Source organism: Salarias fasciatus, chromosome 9 (assembly GCF_902148845.1).
Source record: "Salarias fasciatus chromosome 9, fSalaFa1.1, whole genome shotgun sequence".
NCBI lineage: Eukaryota > Metazoa > Chordata > Actinopteri > Blenniiformes > Blenniidae > Salarias > Salarias fasciatus.
This window is the reverse complement of record NC_043753.1, coordinates 21,237,739-21,262,407: the sequence shown is the minus strand read 5'-3', so window position 1 is coordinate 21,262,407 and position 24,669 is coordinate 21,237,739. Positions and strand designations below refer to the sequence as shown.

Below are 24,669 nucleotides of genomic sequence, written 5' to 3'. Positions count from 1 at the left end.
TGTTTTTGGCTGCGCCCTTGGCTTCAGACCTGGATGCACACCAAGTAACATTTTTAATGAACTATTTATTGGAGAACATGGGCACTGGTGTGTGCTTGTGCACTGGTGTGTGCTTGTGAAACTCAGTTTTGGCTCCACCGGGCTCTCTGCAGGTCTGAGTGTTCTCATTTTCACTGGGCTGTGAACCGTGAGCCTCCATGGCCACTGCAGGCCTCTTGTGTGGGCTGGAACATGCCTCAAACACGTGGATCAGAACATGACTTGGGAGGGACAACGCTGGCGTCTGATTGAGCCCATCTTCCCTCCTCGATGGCTGTGCTCTTGGTGGCGCGGCACTTCTTTTTGGCCCCCATAGTGGCAGGAGGTCCAGCTTGGTCCCCTGGTGTCACACTGGCGGCAGCAGACTTTTCCAGTCAAGCACCTTTCAGCTCTGGAGACTTGTTGGAAACACGGCCTGCTGGCTGAGACTGACATTTTAGGATCCGGATCTGGCCATGGCCTGCGCAAAAGTCTGTCTGGGTGCAGTGGGAGGAGAGGGAGGCATCTTTCTCGGAAGACACAGTTGGAGTGCTTCTCCCTCCTTTTTCTCATCCTCACATCGCCTCTGCATGGTGCCATAGCTGTGCCAAACAGGCCTTTCGGGTCCACCTGGACATCAAGGAGGTTCGTCTTCTCTTTTTGAGAGAGGCTGGACCAGTTCAGCCACCTCGCTCTCTCGTGAGCAACCATGAAGGCCATGGCTCGTCCTGAAGCCTGAACAACGCTCCCGTGCAGACATAGGCAGAGGTCGGTGACCACGCACAGCTCGTCCCACAGGTCTGGCGCAGGTGAGGACGTCATGTCGTTCTGCAGTTCAGCCTGGTAGGCTAGAAGCAGGGACGAAGCATTCAGTGCTCTCACCGACGTCGCCACCATCTTGTAGCCCTTTTCAGTCAGGAAAAAATGAAAAGACTCAGCCTTAGAGAGCAGAGAGGGTCCCGCTGCCATCATGGTGGACTTCAGGCTGGGGTGGAGGTGAGATGCCACAAGAGGTTCAACAGGGGGAACGTGGTGTAACGTGAGGGTTCAATGGGTGGTGGTCGGCTCACTCTTATAAGGAGTAAACAAAAGGAAGAACACGGAGATGGTCACAAACAGTCTTTACTTCAATTGCATTTTCCCTCCACTACATTCATCACACTTCCTCAACCCTCCCGTCATTTATCACATGTTCCCACTGACCAACAAACAGCCAGAAGCATTTGAACTGCCAAACTCATCTAAAACTCAAGGGGGCACCACACCTCTGCCAATATTCCCATATACAAACATGTCAACATGGAAATAAATGTATAAACAAAATAAACTCAGATTTCCAGCAAAATACAGGAACCATCTTGAACATCTTACAGTGGGAAAAACCTTTCTCCTCCATGTTCTCCCAGTCCAACGCTGATCCTCCCTGGACAGGGTGCTTGGTGGTGAGTGGATTGCTTAACGACCGGGTGGCCTCCTCCAGGCACTCAGGGAAGACTGGCAGCAGTTGTCTGGCCGCGGTTTTGGCTTTCGGGAGCCTTTCTCCCTTGTAGCGATACGTGGTGGTCTCGGCGGGGCCTCCAGGCCACGCAATGCCGAGATTTGCAGCTGCTCTACGACAGACAGCGTGTAGGTCCATGCAGGCGCCTGGGTTTGGTGACCTGCTGCGCTGCTTCTGGCTTTCTCACATCGAACGCACCTATTGCTTCTGGGGAACAGCGCAAGGGGCGTGTCCCATATTGAGATACCGAAACAAACTATCGTCCAGTTCGAGGAGGAGATTTATCGACAGAGAAAACCTCTGAAAATCAACTGAAAATCTCAAATCAACTCACACAGAACAGGTATTGAAACACGAGAATGAACACATGAATGTGACTGCTGAAGGATTGTTACATTTATTTTAAAGCTGGTAGACAGAAACGAGGCTGCAGCTGCAGTTCTTGTTCACAGTGAAGTAACAGAAACCTTCGCTATTAAATAGCATCTGCATCAGAAACAGAGGAAACCGTGTTTGAGCTATTTGCAAACTGAGGAAGTGATTTATTTACACTCAATCTGAGCTAACACGTGTTCGTGCAGATTTTATGGTTCACGTTTATAATACAGACATTTCAGTAAATCGTTTGGAGTAATGATGCATGTAAGTGTTGCTCGGAAACAAAGTCTGAACCATATTGGAAACTTCCCACAAAGGTTTCAGAGCTCAGATAAAACTAAAGTGGGGCGACAGTAGCTCAGTTGGTAAAGCAGGTCGTCTTATAACTGGAAGGTTGGTGGTTCGATCCCTGCTCCCGCAGGTGTAAAACTGTTGTTGTGTCCTTGGGCAAGACACTTCACCCACCTTGCCTAGTATGAAAGTTGTGAGAGTGAATGGTTGGTGGTGGTCGGAGGGGCTGATGGCGCAGATTGGCAGCCTTGCTTCCGTCAGTCTGCCCCAGGGCAGCTGTGGCTACAGTAGTAGCTTGCCACCACCTGGTATGGTGTGAATGAATAATGCTATGTAAAGTGTCTTTGAGTGTCCTGAAAAGTGCTATATAAAACCAATGCATATATATATAAAGTTGCATCCAGACAGTTTTCCCATTTATCCTTTAAACCCCTCAGGTACTTTCAGTTTTACTGAAATGACCAGATTTTTTTTTTTTTTTTTTGTCTTTGAATGTTTCTGATGTCAGTGTGAAACCTTCACATCAATTACATCAGTGATTTTTGTCATGTTTCCCCCAAGAGAGTCCACATGTGGTGCACCCAAATGTGCAACCTCATTTTGGTAATATTTTATTATCAATGTTCTGAACAAACGCCATGGTATTGCTATTTATAGTTTATAAATCCATTTTGTGGTCATAAAATGTCTTCCTGTGTTATTGTGGGTGAGAGATTGAAAGCAGAACCTGTGGGGAGGAGAGTGTCGGCTTTTCTACATTCCACTGGCCTCTATCAGAGGATTTGAGAGAATTCTAAGGAGTGCTATCCTGTTCTGAACTGCGGGGGGCATTAATACGCAAATGGCGTATACGCTGCCGGAATCCTCACAGAAGAAGAAGAAGCAGAAGAAAAAAGCGGAACCTTTCACACTGGCTGTGTTCGAAACCGCATACTTACGTACTACTCATACTAATTTATTGAGTATGCAGTGTGTTTACACTGGCAGTATGCGATTTTGAGTATGCGAGAAGTTCCCGGATGCATACTGCATTCGCCAGAAATGTTGAGTATACATCGTGTGTTCACTACTCATACTGAAATTGCCCAAGATGCAACGCGACGGACATTTGAATAAACTTTATTCAGTTCACAATGACTGTTTCTTCATGATGTACATTTAGCAAGCTGAGTATGGTTGTACATTTAATCTTCCCTCCATTGTTTGTGCTCGTAGGTATGTTATGTTACGAGATTTTTGATTGGATTGACAATGATTAAAAATAGTAAAAACAAAAAACAAAAAAACAAACAAAAAAAAACCTTACATCTGAGAACAAGTCCATGCTGAAAGCGACCATGATGTACCGAAGACGGCGAGCCGATCTTTGTTGAAGAGCCGAAAAAACTCTCCGTCGGTAAAGCATCATAATTGGCATAATAAGTGGTCCGTTAACGGGACACCGGTCCAAACGGCGATGTTAAGCGAGATATATTGCTGAAAGGTTGCCTTCTTGTTTTCAAAGTAAAAGCACAGATTTATCACTGAGGTTGTTGTGCATGAGAAAGGGAAAGGGGTGGTTTATTTTGGTGAAAATAACCGGAAGTGCGTTGCTCACTGCGGCTGGCTTGAATTTCGCCGAATTCGTTCGAACAAAATCCTAAACGGCTGATATTCGGACAAATAAACGACACACTCGGGCTCTAAACCACCACTTTGTCGCCTAATTTTAAAAAAAATCTCGATGAAGTTATACATTTGACGAGTTTAGAGCTAAAGTGAAATCAGCTTTAGCAGATCGATTTCTGCTCATGGAAGAAGTGCAATGCATTGTGGGTTATTATGTAGTATGCTGTAGTGTAAACGCTTCGCATACTGTTTGATGGACTGAGTAAGCAGGATGCAGGATGGATAGTATGAGTATGTAAGGATGTAGTAGACAGTATGCGGTTTCGAACACAGCCACTGTGCCCGCGCCGAATTCGCTCTGCGGACGGACTTCCGGTTCCAGCCTCGTGTGTGTCGTGATTTGAGAACGGCGCAAGCGCATCTGTGATTGTTTCTGTCACGCTCTACTTCTGTTTCACAGGTCAGTAATTGGTTAAACTTACTTTAAATGCAAGCACTAAGCTTCGCATTGCATCTGTAGGTAATGGAAAGCAATTTTGTATTACTTATGGACATTTTAGCTGACTTTTGTATAAGTTTATGCACCCGCGCTGCGCCGTTAGTCTCGTGAGAATTCGCCATTGTCTCGCGAGAGTTCGTGTGCTTCACGTCAGATATGTGTTTATGTGGATATGTGTTACGTGTTTTCTATCAGTAATGTTTTTTTTTTTTGCACTTTTTTCATAACTCCAAATTGATACAACGAGACTCTTTCGTTTAATTGATGTGTTTAATGAACCTATAGTACTGTTTGTTTATGAAAGAATGATTTATGTTTGAGATTTTAGGTATATTTTGTGTTGTTCTATGAACATTTAGTTCAAGATAGTCATGTTTATGTAATTTATACATACGTATTCCAACCTGCTATTAGTTCATAAAGCAATTGAAGCTGCATGGAGTAATAAGAGTTTTGAATAATTGTGAATGTATGTAGATGTAAAATGACTTTATTGAAGCTGTTAGTGATGCAAATTAGGTAGGAAAATTGCACTGATTTGTATTTCATTGTTTTGATAAGGCATGATTTGAGAACGGCATGAGTGCATCTTTGATTTTTTTCTTTCATGCTCTACCTCTGTTTCACAGACAAAACATTTCTTTTTGTTCACGTGGTCACCAAGCCTGGGGCCCGTAACACACAGCAACACAGTGGTAACCAGCAGACGAGCTTCAACCACTCTGTGAGAGACTTGGCCACCCAGAGACTAACTGCTGCTGCTGAGGAAATATTCACCCTGTTTCAACCAACTGTGGTTCAGTACGAGGAGGAGATTGGTCGTCAACGCAGAATGCTGGAAATCAACAGGAATCCTCACATGAAGTTACACAGAACAGGTTTGGGAACGTGTGAATGAACACATGAATGTGGCTGCTGGAGGTTGTCCATCATTATGGCGCTGTGAGCAGACGTGCTTGATGGAACTATGACTACTTTTTCCCTCACTGGTCTGCCCAGTGAAGTTGTGGAGATTGATGTTGTTTGAAGAGGCTGTAGTTAAACTCCGATCAAAAATGACTCGTGGGATATCAGAATATGGAAATAAAATGTGGATTTATATCAGAAAAAATGGAGGTGGTACAATTACAGAAATATCCTTCTTCATAGCACTTCATAACAGCTCGGCATCACAGCAACAAAATCTCCCGCTATTTTTTCTGAAATAACTTCCGGGCTTTTACGCAAAGCCTCATGGGACATGGAGTTCACTTAAAGTGACATGCTGTAGGCAACATAAGACAAATACATTTCAATTCAACTAAATGGATCAACATCAACGGTAATTGCATCATGAATTCCATATCAACTGTTTTTAACTCTGTTTTTTTTTTTAACTGTACACTCAATCATGTAAATTAAATTCCATCACCAAATACTAAATTAATGTGACTCAAAGTTACAATGCAACAACCCGACACCGCCACTGAACATATCTTGCTTCTGCGTCAAGGGAATGCCCTCCTCTGCAATTTCACCGCCAAGCCACTAGGCGGGCGTTGCGGTGTCTTTGTTTCGCAATCGGCAGTCACAACAACAATGCAGCTTCCGTACCTCCCGCTTTACCTAGACATAGATCTATAGACATAGATATCTAGGCATAGATATCTAGACATGCGTGCACTTACAGAACATATATCTGCATATATGACATATCTGGCGACACCGGGCTGTTGTAGAGGAGAGGTGTGAGCGGACCATGATGAAATATTGGTGAAACGAATGAGTTTTTGGACGATTAAAGGGATAGTTGGCGGATTAAAGGTTGGCGGTTCGATCCCCGCTCCCGCAGGCGTAAAACTGTCGTTGTGCAAGACACTTCACCCACATTGCCCAGTATGCAAGTTGTGAGAGTGAATGGTTGGTGGTGGTCAGAGGGGCCAATGGCGCAGATTGGCAGCCTCGCTTCTGTCAGTCTGCCCCTGGGCAGCTGTGGCTACAGTAGTAGCTTACCACCACCCAGTATGGTGTGAATGAATAATGCAATGTAAAGCGTCTTTGAGTGTCCTGAAAAGCGCTATATAAAACCAATGCATTATTATTATTTATTTTTGCATTGTCTGAGTAGATGATCTTGCATAATCCTCTTCTGGATATAAATCTTTTCAACGCTAACAGGAATTACTCTGTTGACTGATCTGAGACCAGTTCCAGGTGTACTGCTCTGGTCACAGCAAAAGTGAATAGTGCTATGAAGGACTTCTTCACAGAATCATCTGCCTTCACGTAAAGTGGCCCAGCGAAATCAACACCTGTGACTTCAAACGGTGGGGATTCAGTTATTCTGTCTTTGGGCAAGGGCGCGGTGATTTGCTGTCCAGGTTTTGCCTTGAATCTTTTGCAGACTGTGCAATCAGCCACTGTGTGCTTGACTTGCTGCCTTGCACGTAGGGCTGCACGATTTTGACAAAAAACCTAATTGCAATTTTTCTGACCAATAATGCGATTGCGATTCGATTTGCGAGTTTCACGTTTTATTCTTTCAAATGCAGAAAACAGCTAAAATTATGGTGGAAAAAATTCTTGTTACTTTTACGTGGTCTTGCTCAAGTTGACACATAAAATAACCTAATGTAAACTAAATTGACAACGCTTCAGGCAGCGGCAGCCAAGACACCATCATGCGTGCATCACCTTTGGAAAAAAAAAGAGTGCGTTGTTTTAATGAAATAACAAAATAATAAAAATCCAATGCTGTCCAAATTGTAATTCAATACTGGTCTTGCTTGCATGGTACACAGAAAATTACTTGGACAACAGTTTTCAAAGTGAAATAAATGGAAATTAAAAGCCAGAACCGCCAATAGGCACCACTGTGAAACCAACTTCAACTCGCAAAAAAAAAACAACTCGCCAGCCTCTAAAGATAAAGGGTAAAAAAAAAAAAAAAATCCTTATTGCTGTAATATTCTGAGATCACAATCAGTTTAGTAATCCTACTCTGGGCAATCTTCTCTCACATTCTTGGGCTGCGCTTCATGTTTTCATGGAGAAAGATGATCGCATCCACATGCGCTGGATGAAGGCTGGAGCTGTCGGGTGATCGGGTGAGAGAGGGAATAACCTACGACTTGTCGACGTTTCTGAAATGTGGAGAGGTGAGTCTTCAAGTGTTGGTACAAATTAGACGTGTTTCTTCTGGATCTGGCTGCTGCACGGCGACACAATCTACATTTGGCTCTATGTCGTTTTTTTCAGACCCAAAGTAAGTTCAACCCAACTGCTCCGCACCCTCTTCTGTTGCCATCTCAGCCATTTTCACACCGTGAATGAGTCACACTGAAAACTTTTTGCTCCTCACGACACCGCAAAGCACACACACAGGGTTTGTTGGTAGCAACCTGACGCTAGTTAGCTGCAGCAGTGCAGTGCATACGTACTTGCTTCCTGTTGTCATTTCTGATTGGCCGGTGGCCCGGAACACGAGACTCAAACGTTTTGATTGGCGGATAGGTCTGTTACTCAAATGCCTCGAAAAACCTCAGCCCTGTGCGGTTCGGTTACCGCAGTAGTTAAAACCTCAGTTTCGATGAAGTGTCGGTTAATCGTGCAGCCCTACTTGCACGTACGATCCAATATCTCTCTCTCACTTGCACGAGAGTGTCTCGCACTCCTGAGTGCATCACCTTTTCATGACAGCTCTTGATCAGCAGTTCTGAGTATCTGTGTTTGTTGGGCATTATCCATTGATGCTGCTCCCGAAACGTGAAGTCGGACTGCTGCAGCCTTCCTCCCACACTGAGCAGCTCGTGCTCATCCAAGAACGGTTTGAGTTCTTTGAGCTTGCAGTCATTGGTTAGGCTCCTTCCTGCCTTCATTTTTATTTCTTGGCTGAACCTCTGGGTTTGTATTGTCTAGATCCAGTATCTTTCTGCATGGAAGATCTCATCAGCTGTCAGCTCTCCTCTTGTCTTTGTTTTTGCTTGAGCATTGGCTATGAATCTTTTGATCCAGGCTGTCACTCGGAGGACTCTTATCAGCTTGCTGTATCGTTCCAGGTCTAATACTGGTTCGGTGGGTTCCGTGTCGTTTGCAGCAAGCTGCACAGCTGCTGGTCGGACTTGAGTTCAGCATTCACTTTGTCTGTGATATAGTCACTTTCAGTTTCCTCTGACTGATCAGGAGATGTTAGACCACTGGGCCCGTTCCACCACAGGTGGTTCCGCAGCAGGTTTTCAATACTTTGTCCTCTTGTCGGGAGATCAGCTGGATTGACCTTTTCTGAAATGTGTGACCATGTCTCGGGGTTGATCAGGGACTGGATCTTGGACACTCTGTTTGAAACAAACTGTTTCCACTTCTGACCTGAGCTGCACATCCAGTGTAGCGTAATCATTGAATCTGTCCACATTCTTATCTGGTTTGGTTCCAGTTTTAGAGTTGTCGTCAAGTTGTTGGCTAGTCTCGCTCCAATTACCGCTCCCTTGTGCTCCAGGTGTGGCAGTGTCATTTTCTTGAGGGGGCTCACCCTGGATTTCGATGCTACGAGACTCATGGTGGGTTCTCCGTCTGGTGATTCACCTGGCAGGTAGGCTGCAGCACTGTATGCTCTTTCACTTGCGTCACAGATAGAGGTATATGAAATCCGTTTTATTTTTTCCCCAATTCCGTTTTTTTCCATTTTAATATTTCTGAATTTGGTATTTTGTTTTTTTATGCTCATTTTTACCATAAAAAAGGTGTCTGGTAAGTGGAAATGAATAAATGTCAACAATTTCATAGGATAGAACAGTCCATTTAATGTTTAAAGTCCTGCAACAAAGAAATACTTTTCAATTAGTCGCATGCGTCTTTGCGAGTCCAGTCCACAGTACGTTGACAGTATTTACAAAAAAGCTTTTCCCCTGAGGCATAAAAGTCCGTGTACTGTTCTGCTCTGTATTTAGCCCTTAGCGTGGAGTTTCATAACTTTTTTGAATGTGTGAGAGGGGAGGGAGCAGCTCGCTTGGACATCGTGTTGTTGCGTCGCGTCTCGTCGCGGCTGGAACGCGCGTTCACATTTGTTTTCAATTGTATTTTGACGCAAAATCACGGAAAGCATTTGGCGTTGTGAATGCAGCTTTAGCATGTTAGCAGCGCTGTGGAAGTGACGTACACGTTGCAGCAGCTCGGGCGGTCCCCCGGCATGTTTGCTTTGCACTATAAGGTTCCATTTTCTCCCGAAAACTGAATTTCAGACCAGATTAGGACGAATTCCGCAATATTCCGCGTTTTATTCCAATTCCGTTTTTATTGGTCATTTCCGCGATTCCGTCCGCGATTCCGTTAACACGGATTTCATATGGCTCTAGTCACAGAACACATGCAGTATCAGAGCATGTCTGTTTTCTGGCTGCATGGCTGCTCGGTACCATCTTGGTATGGTGAGGTGGTGCAGCTGCGGTAGTTCTGAACACCACTGTTGCCGTTCTTGGGTTAGATCAGGTGGCAGCTCTTCATCCCAGGAGAGTCCCCTCTCCCACATTTCTTGAAACATGTACTTAATTCTGATCGTGAAAGGCGTTCGGAACCCGAGGGGGTCATAGATGCGCGCAGCTGACTGCAGGACGCTTCTCTTTGTGTTCTTATCCTTTAGGATGTTCAATAGCGGTCTGAGGTCAAAGGTGAAGTCATCCATTCCAGGACGCCACACTTGGCCCAACACCTTTAGAACTAGGGATGCACATTTAATAAATTTTTTATGACCGTTAACCGACGCCCTTTAACCGGTTAATAACCGTTAACCGATAAGATTTAAGGCCTGTCCATGCTTCACATGTTCGCGTGGGCGCGCGTTGCGCGTTTGTCTGCGTGACGACCGATCCACTGACGTCCACGCAGCAGCGGATTTTGTGACCGCTTTGCGCACAGGTCGCACCGGAGCGCCACAGCAAACAAAACATGCAGCCTGATGGCTCCACAGAAACGCACCCAGAGAGTGAAAAACTCGTGGACAGACAGAGCAGACTCTGTCTGGAGGGAGAAGGTCTGCTGACAGAAGTGAAATTAACTAATCGCTCAGCCACCGCCCCGCGATTGAGAAACAGAAAAGAAAAGGCTAAATAAACTTTGATTTTTTTTTTTTTTTTTTTTTTTTTTTCCCCTTGTCCTGTTCGGCAGCTGGGGCGTGCAATATTGTATGATTGTAGCCTTTTACTATCCGAACAGATTTTAATATTAGCAGCAGGAGGAGACTGAGTCTCCTCCTGCTGCTGCCTTTATTTAAAGCTGGCATCCGGCATGGCTGCCGGACAGGACCGGGACGGAAATGCTCAGAGAGCAGGGACAGAAAGAGAGAAAGATAAAGAGAGGGAGAACGGAAGGGGGGGGGGCACAACCTATGTACAAAGTCACAATACAAAACAGTGTTGTCGACGCACCACACGCAACCTAGAACAATCCCAAACCCCCAATCTAGACAACACCAAAACAGAGCCGACAACCAACACAGAAAATTACAGAACCATACATACATTTTTTTTTTTTTTGTTTTTGTTTTTTTTTTCCGAACCATATTAATGAACAGACCAGGCCACAAAAATAAAAGGAGGTGTAGGGGAGGAAGGAAATGCAAGGACACCACAAACCCTTTTTTTTTTTTTTTTTTTTTTTTTTTTTTTTTTGAATATAGCTAGTTGTAACTAGTAGTAAACTCGGGGCGTGCATCAAGAGAGGTCTGCTACAGATCACCATTATTCTAACCACCACAAGAAGACAAGGTAACCGAGTATGTGAAGAGTAATTAAAGATCAACGTGATCATGTGAATATGATGGTGACAGTGATGGTGATAGTGATCATGCATATATGACCTCTGACCTCTGAGAAGGCCAGAAGCAGGCCAGAGAGGCCCTCAGAGCCCAGACAGCCGGCGGACATCACAGAGCCCGGATCCAAGCCACCCCCCCAGGCAGACGCCCACGCTCCAGTCCAGAAACGGGGCAGAGGAAAGCCCCGGCCGGGGACCCCGGCAGTCCCGGGGCCCGGGCCCCGCGGAGCCATGACCGGCAGGAGCCGGTCCACCCCGGGCGCCGGACGCCCGGGGCGGGCAGGGCCGAGAGCCCAAGGCCCAAGAGCCCAGGAGCCGACCCCCCACCCAGGCGGAGGGCCATGACCCACCCGGGAGAACCAGCCCACACGGGCGGCTACCCACCCCAGGCCAGTACACCCCCCAGTGCTCCGGCCACGCACCCTGAGATCCAGGGCATCACCCCCCCCACCCCCACCCCACGACCCCCACCCGGAACCCACCCCCCCCGTCCACCGCCCGGCCCACCCCTCCCACCCCCTGTCCTCTCCCGCCTCACTCCCCCCCGCCCCAACCCAACACTCATACTGACACACACACATGCACACACGCACACACACAACCACTCATCCCTAAACCAAACGCACACACACACACTCACATTCCAACACACTCACACACTCTCACGCACACGCTAACAAGCACGCGCACACACACACACACACACACACACACAGAGTCCATCCTACCCCAAACACACTCACATTCCCGCGTCATCCAACTGTCACATCCTGTGGGAGACACCCCCGGAAGGCAAGGGAACACCGAACCCCACATCCAGGACCCCCCACCACCCACAACTGCCGCCCCCACCTCCCCACCCCACCGCCGCAGACAGGTATGCACCCCCCAGAGCCAGCAGCCCCCCAAACCACAGCTGCTCCAAACCCCCGGCCTGTGGGGAAAACAACAGCCCCCCCCGCCCTACCCCCCACCAGAAGGAATCCGGAAACGGGGGCGCAGAAGATCCCATTGCCCTCCCTCCCCCCCCTCCGTCTCGTGAGTGTTGATGGAGTATATGTTGTTTGCGATTAAAATTTGAGGGTCAGTAACCACACCGTGCCGCGAGTGAGGCCAAACGAGCAGTCTCATCTACCTGAACAGCCCCACCCCCGACACAGCGCGCCAAGACCCCCCGACGTGTGTGTTTGTATGTATTTGGTTGTGTTAGATGACTAAGTGCAATTAAGACTGAGAGGCGAGCCACCGAAGCGTGCAGTGATTGGGGCCACTTAGATGGCCCCCTCCACCACACCCAACTTGAGGGGGGGTCCGGGGGATGCCGCAGCACCCCCGTCACCCAGGAGCCCCCCGATGAAGGACAGGGCCAGGAGCGCCACCCCCCCCTACCCCCCCCCCCCCCCCACCCCCCCGGACCAGGGCGGACAGCGACCATGGCCAGAGAGCCACCGACCCAAGAAGCACACACCCATCATGTCACCCATCATTCCCAAATGCAACAGAAGCACTCAAGCAACTATATTTGACAGCAAACAAGTTGCAGGCTACTTTTTCATTTAAACAGTAAATAAAAACAAAGGCTACATATACCTTCAATAATGTAACATGTTTTGAGAAAATAAAGTGCAATCATTGTAAAACCTTGAACTGAATTGATTTGAAATTCCTTTATTTGTCTCACAGGGGGAAATTGCAATGTTAAGCAGCACAGAGAAAAGAAATAGAAACAGAAAAGAAATGCAAAATATGAGGATTTACAAGGTCCAACCATACATAGAAAAGTTAACTATAAATTTAGGATAAATATAATTAAATAACAGATACAAACTAAATGACATAATTTAAATACAGTTTAAATATAAGTTTCAGACAGATATAAAGAAATAACAGATATACACTAACAGATATAAATCAAATATAAATTAAATATACATTTAAGACAGAACACATATGTAAACTATAATATTAATAACAGATATGAGTTACATATTATTTAAATATACATATAGGACAGGCATATGTACAATATTATAGAAAAATGTGAGAGACATGAAAAGACAAATACACAGGAGTGTCATTTAGAACAGTGTGTGGTGTGTGTTTGGATAGTTGGAGCAGTGCTGGCTGTAGAGTCTGATAGGACCTGCTGAGGAGGCAACGCTCCTTCTCAGACCTGGGGGGACGCAGCCTGTCCCTCACACAGCTGTCCAGGGCCCTCAGGGTGTCCTGCATGGGGACATCCTGCTCAAATGCATGTGGGTGATGTTTCTGCGGTATTTGACTCTTGCAAAGCACATTTTACAAATGGCGTGGCTCTTATCTGTCCCTCCGTCCTTGTTGTAAAAGCCAAAGTGCGTCCAGATTCCGGCTTTATAAATATTCCTCGGAGCATCTCCCACTTCCTCCGCCACGGGAGACTGTTGTGTGATCCAATTACTGCAAGACGGTAGTGTAAAGAAACCACCCGGGATAGCTCTCGCGAGATGCTGTTCTTCCTCTGGCGGACTGGAGGCTCTGCAAAGCTCCTGGTGTGGTGTGCTGCCAACTAGTGGCCAGGAGTAAAAGTGCAGCACACACAAAGACGCCGCAATGGATATTTGCCGGGTAAATACATAATTAAAAATCGATATCGATGTATTTTGAATCGATGCGAGAATACCGTGACATCATATCGCGATATATCACCGAATCGATTTTTTTAAACACCCCTAATATAAACAGTCTGTAGTGTCGGAAAAGCTTCTGGAGGATCAGTGTGCCTGCATGGAATGGAGCGCATGCTCATCGGTGGAGCGGAGACTCCAAAGCGGGCGCAGACATTGGAAGCATGGACGAGCCTTTAAACGTCCTGTTGAGTGGTTACATGGTGCTGCTCCGACATTCCGACACACCACCATTTAGACATATCGCCATTCCAAAATACTGCTATTCCGACACGCAGACGTCTCAACATTCCGACCAGTGTGTGTGTGTGTGTGTGTGTGTGTGTGTTGGGGGGGGGGTGGGGGTCAGGGGTGGCAATCTTGGTAAAGACCTGGTATTTCACTTTTTTAAGTTGCTATAAATCATATTTGATGAACTGTAAAATTATTGTTGTTAAATTATGCTACCGTATTTTACGCACTATAAGGCGCACGTAAAAGCCTGTAATTTTCTCTAAATCCAACAGAGCGCCTTCTAATTTGATGCGCCTTTTTTGCGGGTATTACGGTAATCACCCTGATCACATGAGCAAACAACCCCTGCTGGCTAAGCTGCTAAGCTAGCTAGTTCAAACAGGATGGCAAACAGGACGCTTCAGGCACATTCTCCACCTCCAACCTGTCAGTCACCATAATCACACAGTTGTCCTTCACTCTCCCAACCGCGGAGCACGGCACGTGGCTGCACCGCCAGCCGAGGTGGGAAGCGGTTGGACACCGGGCGGCAGCCTGCACGCTGTGACTCCGAGAACGGCCGGCCCCCGCCCGGCAGCCTGCCTGCCGGGACGCCGGGAGCGGCTGGCCGGCCGGCTGCGGCTGAGCTGTCAGTGGGGAACTTCACTCAGGAGACCGCAGCTGGCTCTGAACCCCGGTGACCAAGTGACCAGTCGTGGCCGCGTTCTGAGCTGCATATCCGTGAAGAGGAGCGATCCTCAGTCAAACTCGCTCTAATATGTCGCTTTACTCACACATTTCAACCGAGAATGTAGCCACCTAGACTGCCAATATGTATTTCGCTCATACTATTCTATACATCCTATGAGCCTTAAAATGTGGTGTGCCCCATGTATGATTTTTTTTTAATAGAAGTCATTCATTGACTGTGCGCCTATTAATCCAGTGAGCCTTATAGTGCCAAAAATACTGTATTTGCAAAATTCTTGCAAAAAAACAAGGTCCCTGTCCCTGACTGGGGCCAGGATGATCATTACAGAGTTTTTTTGAATTCATTATTGTCTTATGTGCATAATGCAATTAATCGCAGAAAAACTATGCGATTAATCTCGATTAAGAAATTGAATTGTTGCCCAGCACTTATATATATATATATATATATGTTCATCCAAATAAGTAATCAATCAGCAGCTCAAGATGATCAATAAGTAACAGTAAGTGGGACTGTACCGTGTTTTTGAAATTTGAATGAAAGTTTTCAGATTGACTGCTGGACTAACAGTGTTTTTTTAATTTGGAACTGGAGAGATAATGTTGTTAATCTTTTATCTTCTGCATTTTTTTCCTTGCAGAGCTCCAACAGGACCTTGACTGCGGAGAGGAGCAGCTCTTTAAACAGGAAACTAACTACTGTCTAGAACAGGATAAACCAGAACCTCTGCACATCAAAGAAGAAGAAGCAGAACCTCCACAGATCAAAGAAGAAGATGAACCAGAGCCTCCACACATCAAAGAAGAAGAACCAGAACCTCTGCGCATCAAACAAGAAGAACCAGAACTTTCACAGATCAAACAAGAAGAACCAGAACCTCCACACATCAAAGAAGAAAAAGAAGAATCAAGACTGGTTCAGTTTAAGGAGGAGCAGGTGGAACCAGAATCTTCACAGATTGAGGAACACGAGGAACTCATTACCAGCCAGAATGGAGAACGATTTATTCTGAAGTTTGAAAGTGACACCTTTAAGGTTCCTTCTGTTGCGGATCAGAGTGACCTGAGTGAAGCAAAAGTACCAGAGACTGAGCAGATCCTCTCTCAGGACTCTGAAGTCCACCATGTGAAAAGACACATTGAGTCAGAATCAACAGGAAATGCAAAGCTGAAAAAACTCAACATGTTTCATAGAAACAGTGTGAACAACTTTCATGTTTCAGAGAAGCAGGACGAATGTGAAAAGCTTCTTTGTGAAGAAGTGTGTGAGAAAACTGACCATAAAAAAGATCAATTATGTCATAAGGTCAAAATGGTCACTGATGAGAAGATACTTTGTGAAACGTGGCAAATGTTTTAGTCAACTGAGTCGTTTGTTGGTCCACAGGAGAACTCACACAGGTGAGAAGCCTCATTCTTGTGAAACATGTGGCAAAAGTTTCAGTCAACAGGGTAATTTGAAGGTTCACAAGAGAATTCATTCAGGCGTGAAGACTCATTCTTGTGAAATATGTGGCAGAAGTTTCAGTCGACCTAGTCGTTTGTTGGTCCACATGAGAAATCACACAGGTGAGAAGCCTCATTCTTGTGAAACATGTGGCAAAAGTTTCACTTTACACGGTCATTTGTTGCGACACGAGAATTCACACAGGTGAGAAATGTCATTCTTGTGAAACATGTGGGAAAAGTTTCAGCAAGCAGATTGATTTGAAGGTTCACATGAGAATTCATACAGGTGAGAAGCCTCATTCTTGTGAGACGTGGCAAAATTTTCAGTCAGGTTTGTCATTTGTTGGTCCACAAGAGAACTCACACAGGTGAGAAGCCGTATTGTCGTGAAACGTGGAAACAGTTTCTGGCATCAGATTAGTTTGGTGCGCCACATGAGAACTCACACAGTTCATTCTTGTGAAAGGTGAGAAGCCGTATTGTCGTGAAACGTGGAAACAGTTTCTGGCATCAGATTAGTTTGGTGCGCCACATGAGAACTCACACAGTTCATTCTTGTGAAATGTGGCAAAAGTTTCAGTCAAAGGTGTGATTTAAAAGACCACATGAGATTTCACATTGATGAGAAGCCTTATTCTTGGGAATTACAGTGCTATCCAAAAGTATTGACGCCCCTGCAATTCTGTCAGATAATGCTCAATTTCTCCCAGAAAATGATTGCAATTACAAATGTTTTATTAAAATGTTCATTTGTTTTTGTTCTTCAATAGAAACCACTAAACAATTTGCCAAAATGTCAAATTTGATATAATTCCACACCAAATATAAAAAAGGGATGGACGAAAGTATTGGCACCCTTTGACAAATCATGTGATGCTTCTCTAAATTGTGTAACTAACAGCACCTGTTACCTACCCGTGGCACATAACAGGTGGTGGCAATAACAAAATCACACTTGCAGCCTGTTAAAATGGATTTAAGTTGACTCAACCTCTGTCCTGTGTCCATGTGTGGACCACACTGAGCATGGAGAAAAGAAAGAAGACCAAAGAACTGTCTGAGGACTTCAGAAGCAAAATTGTGGAGAAGCATGGGCAATCTCAAGGCTACAAGTCCATCTGCAAAGACCTGAATGTTTCTGTGTCTACAGTGTGCAGTGTCATCAAGAAGTTTAAAGCCCATGGCACTGTGGCTCCCTAGATGTGGACGAAAAACAAAAATTGACGAGAGATTCCAACGAAAGACTGTGCGGATGGTGGATAAAGAACCTCGACTAACATCCAAACAAGTTCAAGGTGTCCTGCAGTCCGAGGGTACAACAGTATCAACCCCTACTATTCGTTGGCGTCTGAATGAAAAGGGACTTTATGATAGGATACCCAGGAAGACCCCACTTCTGACCCAGAGACATAAAAAAGCCAGGTTGGAGTTTGCCAAAACTTACTGAGAAAGCCAATAGCGTTTTGGAAGAATGTTCTCTGGTCAGATGAGACAAAAATAGTGCTTTTTGGGAAAAGGCATCAACAAAGAGCTTAAAGGAAACCAAACGAGGCCTTCAAAGAAAAGAACAAGGTTCCTACAGTCAAACATGGCGGAGGCTCCTTGGTGTTTTGGGGTTGCTTTGCTGCCTCTGGCACTGTACTGCTTGACCGTGTGCATGGCTTTTTGAAATCTGAAGACTACCAACAAATTTTTCAGTGTAATGTAGGGCCCAGTGTGAGAAAGCTGAGTCTCCCTCAGAGGTCATGGGTCTTCCAGCAGGACAATGACCCAAAACACACTTCAAAAAGCACTCGAAAATGGTTTGGGAGAAAGCACTGGAGGCTTCTGAAGTGGCCAGCAATGAGTTCAGACCTGAATCCCATAGAACACCTGTGAAGAGATCTCAAAATGGCAGTTTGGAGAAGTGCGGCGCGGGACATAATCTCTGCAAAATCGCTCATTTCGGCTATATTTTTTCATCCATCGCCAGTGTTATCATAAAGGCAGCTCGTCCACCATCTTCACCTGAAGACGGTTGGACGGCGATGGGCGGCCAGCGCGTGGGTCCAGTCACCCGCCCGTGGAGCTCGACCGGTCCTGGAGGCTGGGCCGCTGGGTCGGGGGAACCGTCCACCACGGCGGCGGCGCTGGGTGCCGTGCCGGGACCCCCGTGGCAGCCCCGGGTTGCCTTTCGGTCCGGGGTTGGATGCTCAAAGCTCTGCTGTGCTCTGCTCCGTTCTTTCCCCCCCCCCCCCCCCGTGTCCTGTTCGGCAGCTGGAGCGTGCAATATTGTATGATTTTAGCCTTTTACTGTCCGAACAGATTTTAATGTTAGCAGCAGGACGAGACTGAATCTCCTCCTGCTGCTGCCTTTATTTAAAGCTGGCGTCCAGCATGGCTGCCGGACAGGACCGGGACAGAAACGCTCAGAGAGCAAGGGACAGAAAGAGAGAAAGATGAAGACAGGGAGAATGGGGGGGGGGGGGGGGGGGGGGGGGGGGCACACAACCAATGTACAAATTCACAATGCAAAACAGTGTTGTCGACGCACCACACGCAACCAAGAATTCCAAACCCCAATCTAGACAACACCAAAACAGAGCCGACAACCAACACAAAGACTGACAACCATACATATACATGTATATATATATATATATATATTTTTTTTTTTTTTTTTTTTTTTTCTTCTTCTTCTTCTTCTTTTTTTTCCCCCTGACGAACCATAGTAGTGAACAGACCAGGCCAAAATAAAAGGAGGTGTAGGGAAGGAAGGGAATGCAAGGACACCACAATTTTTTTTTTTTTTTGAGAATATAGCTAGTAGTAACTAGTAGTAAAATAGGGGCGTGCATCAAGAGAGGGCTACTACAGATCACCATTAGCCTAACCACCACAAGAAGACAAGGTAACCGAGTATGTGAAGAGTGATTAAAGATCAGCGTGATCATGCAAATATGATGGTGATAGTGATGATGATAGTGATCATGCATATATGACCTCTGACCCCTGAGAAGGCCAGAAGCAGGCCAGAGAGGCCCTCAGAGCCCAGACAGCCGGCGGTCATCCCAGAGCTTCCCACAGGCAGACGACCCCGCGCCGGTTCAGAAACGGGGCAGAGGAAGACCCCGGCGGTCCTGGGGCCCGGGCCCCGCAGAGCCATGACTGGCAGGAGCCGGTCATGGCGCCGGATGCCTGGGGTGGGCAGAGCCCAAGAGCCAACCCCCCACATAGGTGGAGGGCCATGACCCACCTGGGAGACCCGGCCCACACAGGCGGCTACCCACCCCAGGCCAGTACACCCCCCAGTCTCTCTCTCTCTCTCTCTCTCTCTCTCTCTCTCTCTCTCTCTCTCTCTCTCTCTCTCTCTCTCTCTCTCTCTCTCTCTCTCTCTCTCTCTCTCTCTCTCTCTCTCTCTCTCTCTCTCTCTCTCTCTCTCACTCACACACTCACACACTCACACACTCACACACACACACACAAAACACTGAGAAGTCCTGCAAAGAACATGTGGCTGAGGAGGTACAGTAGATGGCTCCTCACCAGGCTCCAGGACCATGTCTGTGGCTGCTGTGCTCATCTTGGTCAGTGGCTGCTCCAGCACCAAAATATTTCAGAATTACCCCTGAATTTACAACTAAGATACAATATGTATGTTAGATCACACTGACATCCCACATGCATCAGTTACCCAATTAAAATGACCATAATGCACATTTTATTAACATTTGTCAACATTCTATTAACTAAGCATGACACACTGCAAATTATTTAAAAAGCTATATCTCGTGTATCTTACAAAATGCCATGTCAGTTTATGTTAGAAGTTATTGATCTTAGCATATAGCGTATGGGAATAAGTCCACAGTGAGGATGTCTGTGTGAATTTGCACTTCTTGTTGCACTTGAAACACAAACTATACCAGGTTGCCTTTAGGTGAAATTAGTTGCATGACATGATGCCTCAGTTACAATAGTTGGTAGTTCAGCAAAACTAAATGCCAGATACCAGATGTCTTTTGTGGCTTAGAAACAGGGAAATAAATGGCTAATAATATCATTCACATCACTCATAAAAATATGCATACCTTTATCTTTTGCCTGTTTCTCCTCTTCTTCTTTTCTTCTTTTTCTGAACTGGGCACCTGATGGCTTCTTTGGTCTTTTACTTGGATCCATGATCAAAACATTACCTTTCACCAGCAGCACCTTCCGGTCACGGTTCACCGTAAATCAACCGGAGTCCGGAGTCACGTGACGTAAACAAATTTACGTAGATTTTTTAAAAAAAAAAATTTACCACATAACCCAGTCAGTTACGTGTGGGTCTGTATTAATTATGAAATACAATTAATTTTGAAGCAGTGTCTGTTGGCATCAGTCTGCCCCCCAATCCCCCCCTTCCCGTGCCACTGCGCACCACCGCCCCCTTCCGCAGTCGCTCGTTGCCCCCCCACCTCCCGGACAGCCGAACGGACACACAAGCTGTATGGCGTGGCAAATGAGGGCACCCCAGCGCTCACACCACTAACTTGTCATGGAAATGAGTGCAAGTCTGGAGTATTGGCGAGTTGTTTTTTTTTTTTTTTTTTTTTTCTCGTGCGCACGGCGCCAGTGCGCCCTCACATGGATTGCGCCCTGGGCGGTTGCCCAATTACCCATAGCTAAAACTGGCCCTGCTGATGTCACACTAGAGCAGGGGTGGGGAACCCTGGTCCTGGAGGGCCGCAAACCTGCATGTTTTCCATGTCTCCCTGCTTCAACACACCTGAATCGAATCAAGATTCATGGCCAAGTCCAGCAGAAAGCCTGATAACGAGCCTCATTGCAATCAGCTGTGTTGAAGCAGGGAGACATGGAAAACATGCAGGTTTGCGGCCCTCCAGGACCAGGGTTCCCCACCCCTGCACTAGAGTTTCCTTTCTCAAATTGTGGTACGCGTACCACTGGTGGTGTGTGAGCTCCCTCTAGTGGTACATGGGGGAAATCACAGAAATATATATATATATATTGTTTGAAGATTAGTTAAAGCTAGGGTAGACGATGTTGTCCAAAAGCACTTTTTGTCATACTGAGTGAAATGCTCCTTGCCCCCTGGGAGAAGTCAATACATTATGTGGACGGAAAAAGGTGCGGAAAAAAATCTGACAACTGTAACGGCCAAAGGACAGTAAAAACTCCGACCAATCGTAAGGCAAGGACTGCTCTTAAGAAACCAATCAAATCCCTTCGCCATTCTACCAGGCCCCTGCGCGTACATTTCAATGGCGCGCGCTGGCTCTGGTTCAGTGCGCACGCGCGTTGCCAAGGTACTCTCGGCGCTCGCAGCTCGCGTGAATAATAGAACAAAGCGGAGCGGGCGCACTGCGCTCCTATGCGAGTTGTGTGTGGGCAGTCAGAAAGGTTAATAACATTGGAGGCGATCACAAACTCCGTGCGCGCGGCGCTTCCACATCCAGCGCATTCGCTCCCAACGGGAGCTCCTCCAATGGGGTGGGAGCTGGGCGGAGCCTTGGGAGACGCTACATTCATGCTACATACTAGTTTTCCAAGATTGCCGACCCTAGCTTTAAAAGTCAAAACTTTCAGAAAAATATTACCACCAAAATACATAATTTCAAATTAAAACACGTCAAATCAACTGTAATTTACATTCAGTTTTTCTCTTGTAATATGTGTTGGACTGCGACGTGGTCACGTTCAGTCACGTAGTAGCGCGCACATACGTCATTGACGATTAAACTGGCTTAGCTTCACCGTCATGAGTGTGCAGAGGTGTAATGAGAGGTCCAAAAACTCTACAAATGTGGCTCCCAACAGGAGCTATTAGAAAAAGAAGTGCAGAACAGGAGGAGAATGCAACTAGCAGTGTTACGGGTTGGGTCGGAGGCTCAGGAGCAGATTAAACAGGAGATCAGATGGCGGGGTGAAAAAAAATAACAGATTTATTCCAGAGAACAAAAGGTGAGTCCAGAAGCTGAGACGTGGACCAGGCTGGAACCAAGGTGGCTCTGGGGCAAAGTCCAGAAACAGATGGGAGTCCGAGTCAGAAATTAGTTTGGAGCAGGCGTGCGGCAGGCAGAGCGGGGTCCCAAACTGTGAGCAGAGAGAAACAGAGTAAGTACGAGTTTCACCAGAGCAGAGCGAAGTGAGCACGTCTTGACACACTGTTGTCGGTGTTAAGATCCAGCGCCGATTCCAGCCAGGGACGCCACTTAAATAGGGACGGGAGAGAGCAGCTGAACCTCATCCCACTGATGAGCTGGAACCACGCCTCCAAAAACCCGCTCCAGCACCGCCCACCTGAAAAAAAAAACAAAAAACAGCCTCCCTACGAGGAAGCAGAGGAGCTGGCCATGACAAGCAGCCCTGCTGAAACTGAAGTTGACGACAGTGAAGCGAACACGAGGGCTATCAAGTTGCTGTTTATGCAGCGTAACCGAAGCGTCATCGGCATTAGTGTGTTGGGGTTTACGATTGGTAATTGGGAATAAATTACTGAAGTATTGAGTACTGGAAGTAATGGATTACTTTAGGTAATTTAGTTACTTATTAATTTGAGTAAATTTTGATTTACCAATCAACAATTGCAGGTCATTCACAGGGGATCACCAATAACAATCAATTACGGCGTAATTAGCTGTTTAGAGTGAAGCACCAAGTAATTTAACCCAACGTCAATTATTATTAATTAGAATAAATGGTTATTTATTCATTAATAATGTTAATTAATCAGCTATTTGGGAATGGAGCAAACCACAGAGTGATTTAATCATCAAATTATTGATTAACAAGGTGTTATTAATTAATCAATAATGCCACAAATTACCAATTACTGGAAATGGGTAAATTACAGAAAATGAGCTGAGGGAAGTTGTGAATTATGCATTAAATAAATCTGTGGGTTATTTAATTAATAATTCCGGGGCACCACCTCGTCAGAGGAACATTCATGATCAATTTTCAGTCTCAAAGACGGAAAAATAATTTAAGCTGGATGTTAATCTTTGGATAAACAACCGTTAAATTATTAGAGAAGGTGTGAGGTCGAGCACAGGCTGATACAACCTGGACATTTGTCATAAAACACACAAGAATGAATCGTCCAGTTAATGAGCGTTTAACAATTTCTATTATTAATCAACACATCTAATCAACAAAGCAGAACATTCAAACTTGCAAGGTGTGTGTGAGAGAGAGAGAGAGAGAGAGAGAGAGAGAGAGAGAGAGCGAGCGCATCTGGAGAAGCACAAGAAGGGGTGTTAACCCGTTCGGAGCGTGGCCCGACTGTGTGGTCCCTCTTCCTGGAGGAAGAGGAGGGGTGTGTGAGTGTGGGTGTGTGGCGGAGCGGCCACCCGAAGCGACAGGAGGAGTCGATCCTGAGTCACTCACGAAGTAGGCGTGACTCGGGTCACGCTCGGGTGTTCCTGAATGTCCGGCTCGCTGACGAGTCGGTACGTGGGTGTCTGCATGTGTATAGAGAGAGAGAGAGACAGATACCCCTTTCACACTGGCCAAAAAAAACCGTTTAAACCCACTAATTAAAGCTAGGGTCGACGATCTTGGAAAATTAGCATGCAGCACGAATGTAGCATCTCCCCAAGGCTCCGCCCAGCTCCCACTCCATTGGAGGAGCTCCCGTTGGGAGCGAACGCACTGGACGCGGAAGTGCCGCGTGCGTGCGGAAGCGCCACGCGCACAAAGTTTGTGATCGCCTCAAATGTTATTAACCTTTCTGACTGCCCGCACACAACGCGCAGAGGAGCACAGCGCGCCCGCTCTGCTTCCTTCTATTTTTCACGCGAGCGCCGAGAGCTCCTTGGCAACGCGCGCGCGCTCTGAACCAGGGCCAGTGCACGCCATTGAAATGAACACGCAGGGGGCTGGTAGAACGGCGAAGGGATTTGATTGGTTTCTTAAGAGCGGTCCGCACAATACGATTGGTCGGAGTTTTTACACTCCTGTGGCCGCTACAGTGGTCAGATTTTTTCCACACTTTTTTCCGTCTACATAATGTATTGACTTCTCCCAGGGGGCAAGGAGCATTTCACTCAGTATGACAAAAATGCTTTTGGACAACATCGTCTACCCTAACTTTAACCGGGTCCTCATGACAGTGTGAAACTGTTCACTTGGCATTAGACCCGGGTTTTTCAACCCTGCAATCGACGCGGGTTTTTAGCGGGTCGCTACTATCGGCTTTTTAGTGGGAGGAGCGAAAGGGAGTGTGAAAGGCAGACACGAGTCGACGCGGTAACTTACGTGATGACGTCGACACAGCGTGGCTATGTTAGCGCACTAGTTGTTTCTGGACACAGCATGAGAGTTCCTTCGTCAAGTTCGGTCAGTAGGGATGAAATGGAACAGCGCCTCTGATCTGTGGATTCTGTTTTTGTGTTGCTCCGTTACTTTTTCGGCACCTATGCGTCGCCGCCCCCTGGTTTTAAGCCCACCCCCCCTCTACACTGGGCTGGAGCCGGGACTGGGTGTTTATTTATGCAAATAAAGCGTGTTGTCATCAAACTGATGACGAGTGGGCTCGGGTCCAATCCCCTGCCTGTATGAAACAGAGA

At 46.5% G+C, this 24,669-nt stretch overlaps 1 long non-coding RNA gene across 1 annotated transcript; it reads left to right on the top strand.

The window, feature by feature from the left end:
* Positions 1-1,849: 1,849 nt before the first annotated feature.
* Positions 1,850-15,379, top strand: LOC115394177 (uncharacterized). Its single transcript, XR_003932032.1, has 4 exons — positions 1,850-1,859; positions 2,747-2,757; positions 4,978-5,170; positions 15,307-15,379. It is a non-coding gene; the product is annotated as an uncharacterized LOC115394177 (long non-coding RNA).
* Positions 15,380-24,669: the final 9,290 nt, after the last annotated feature.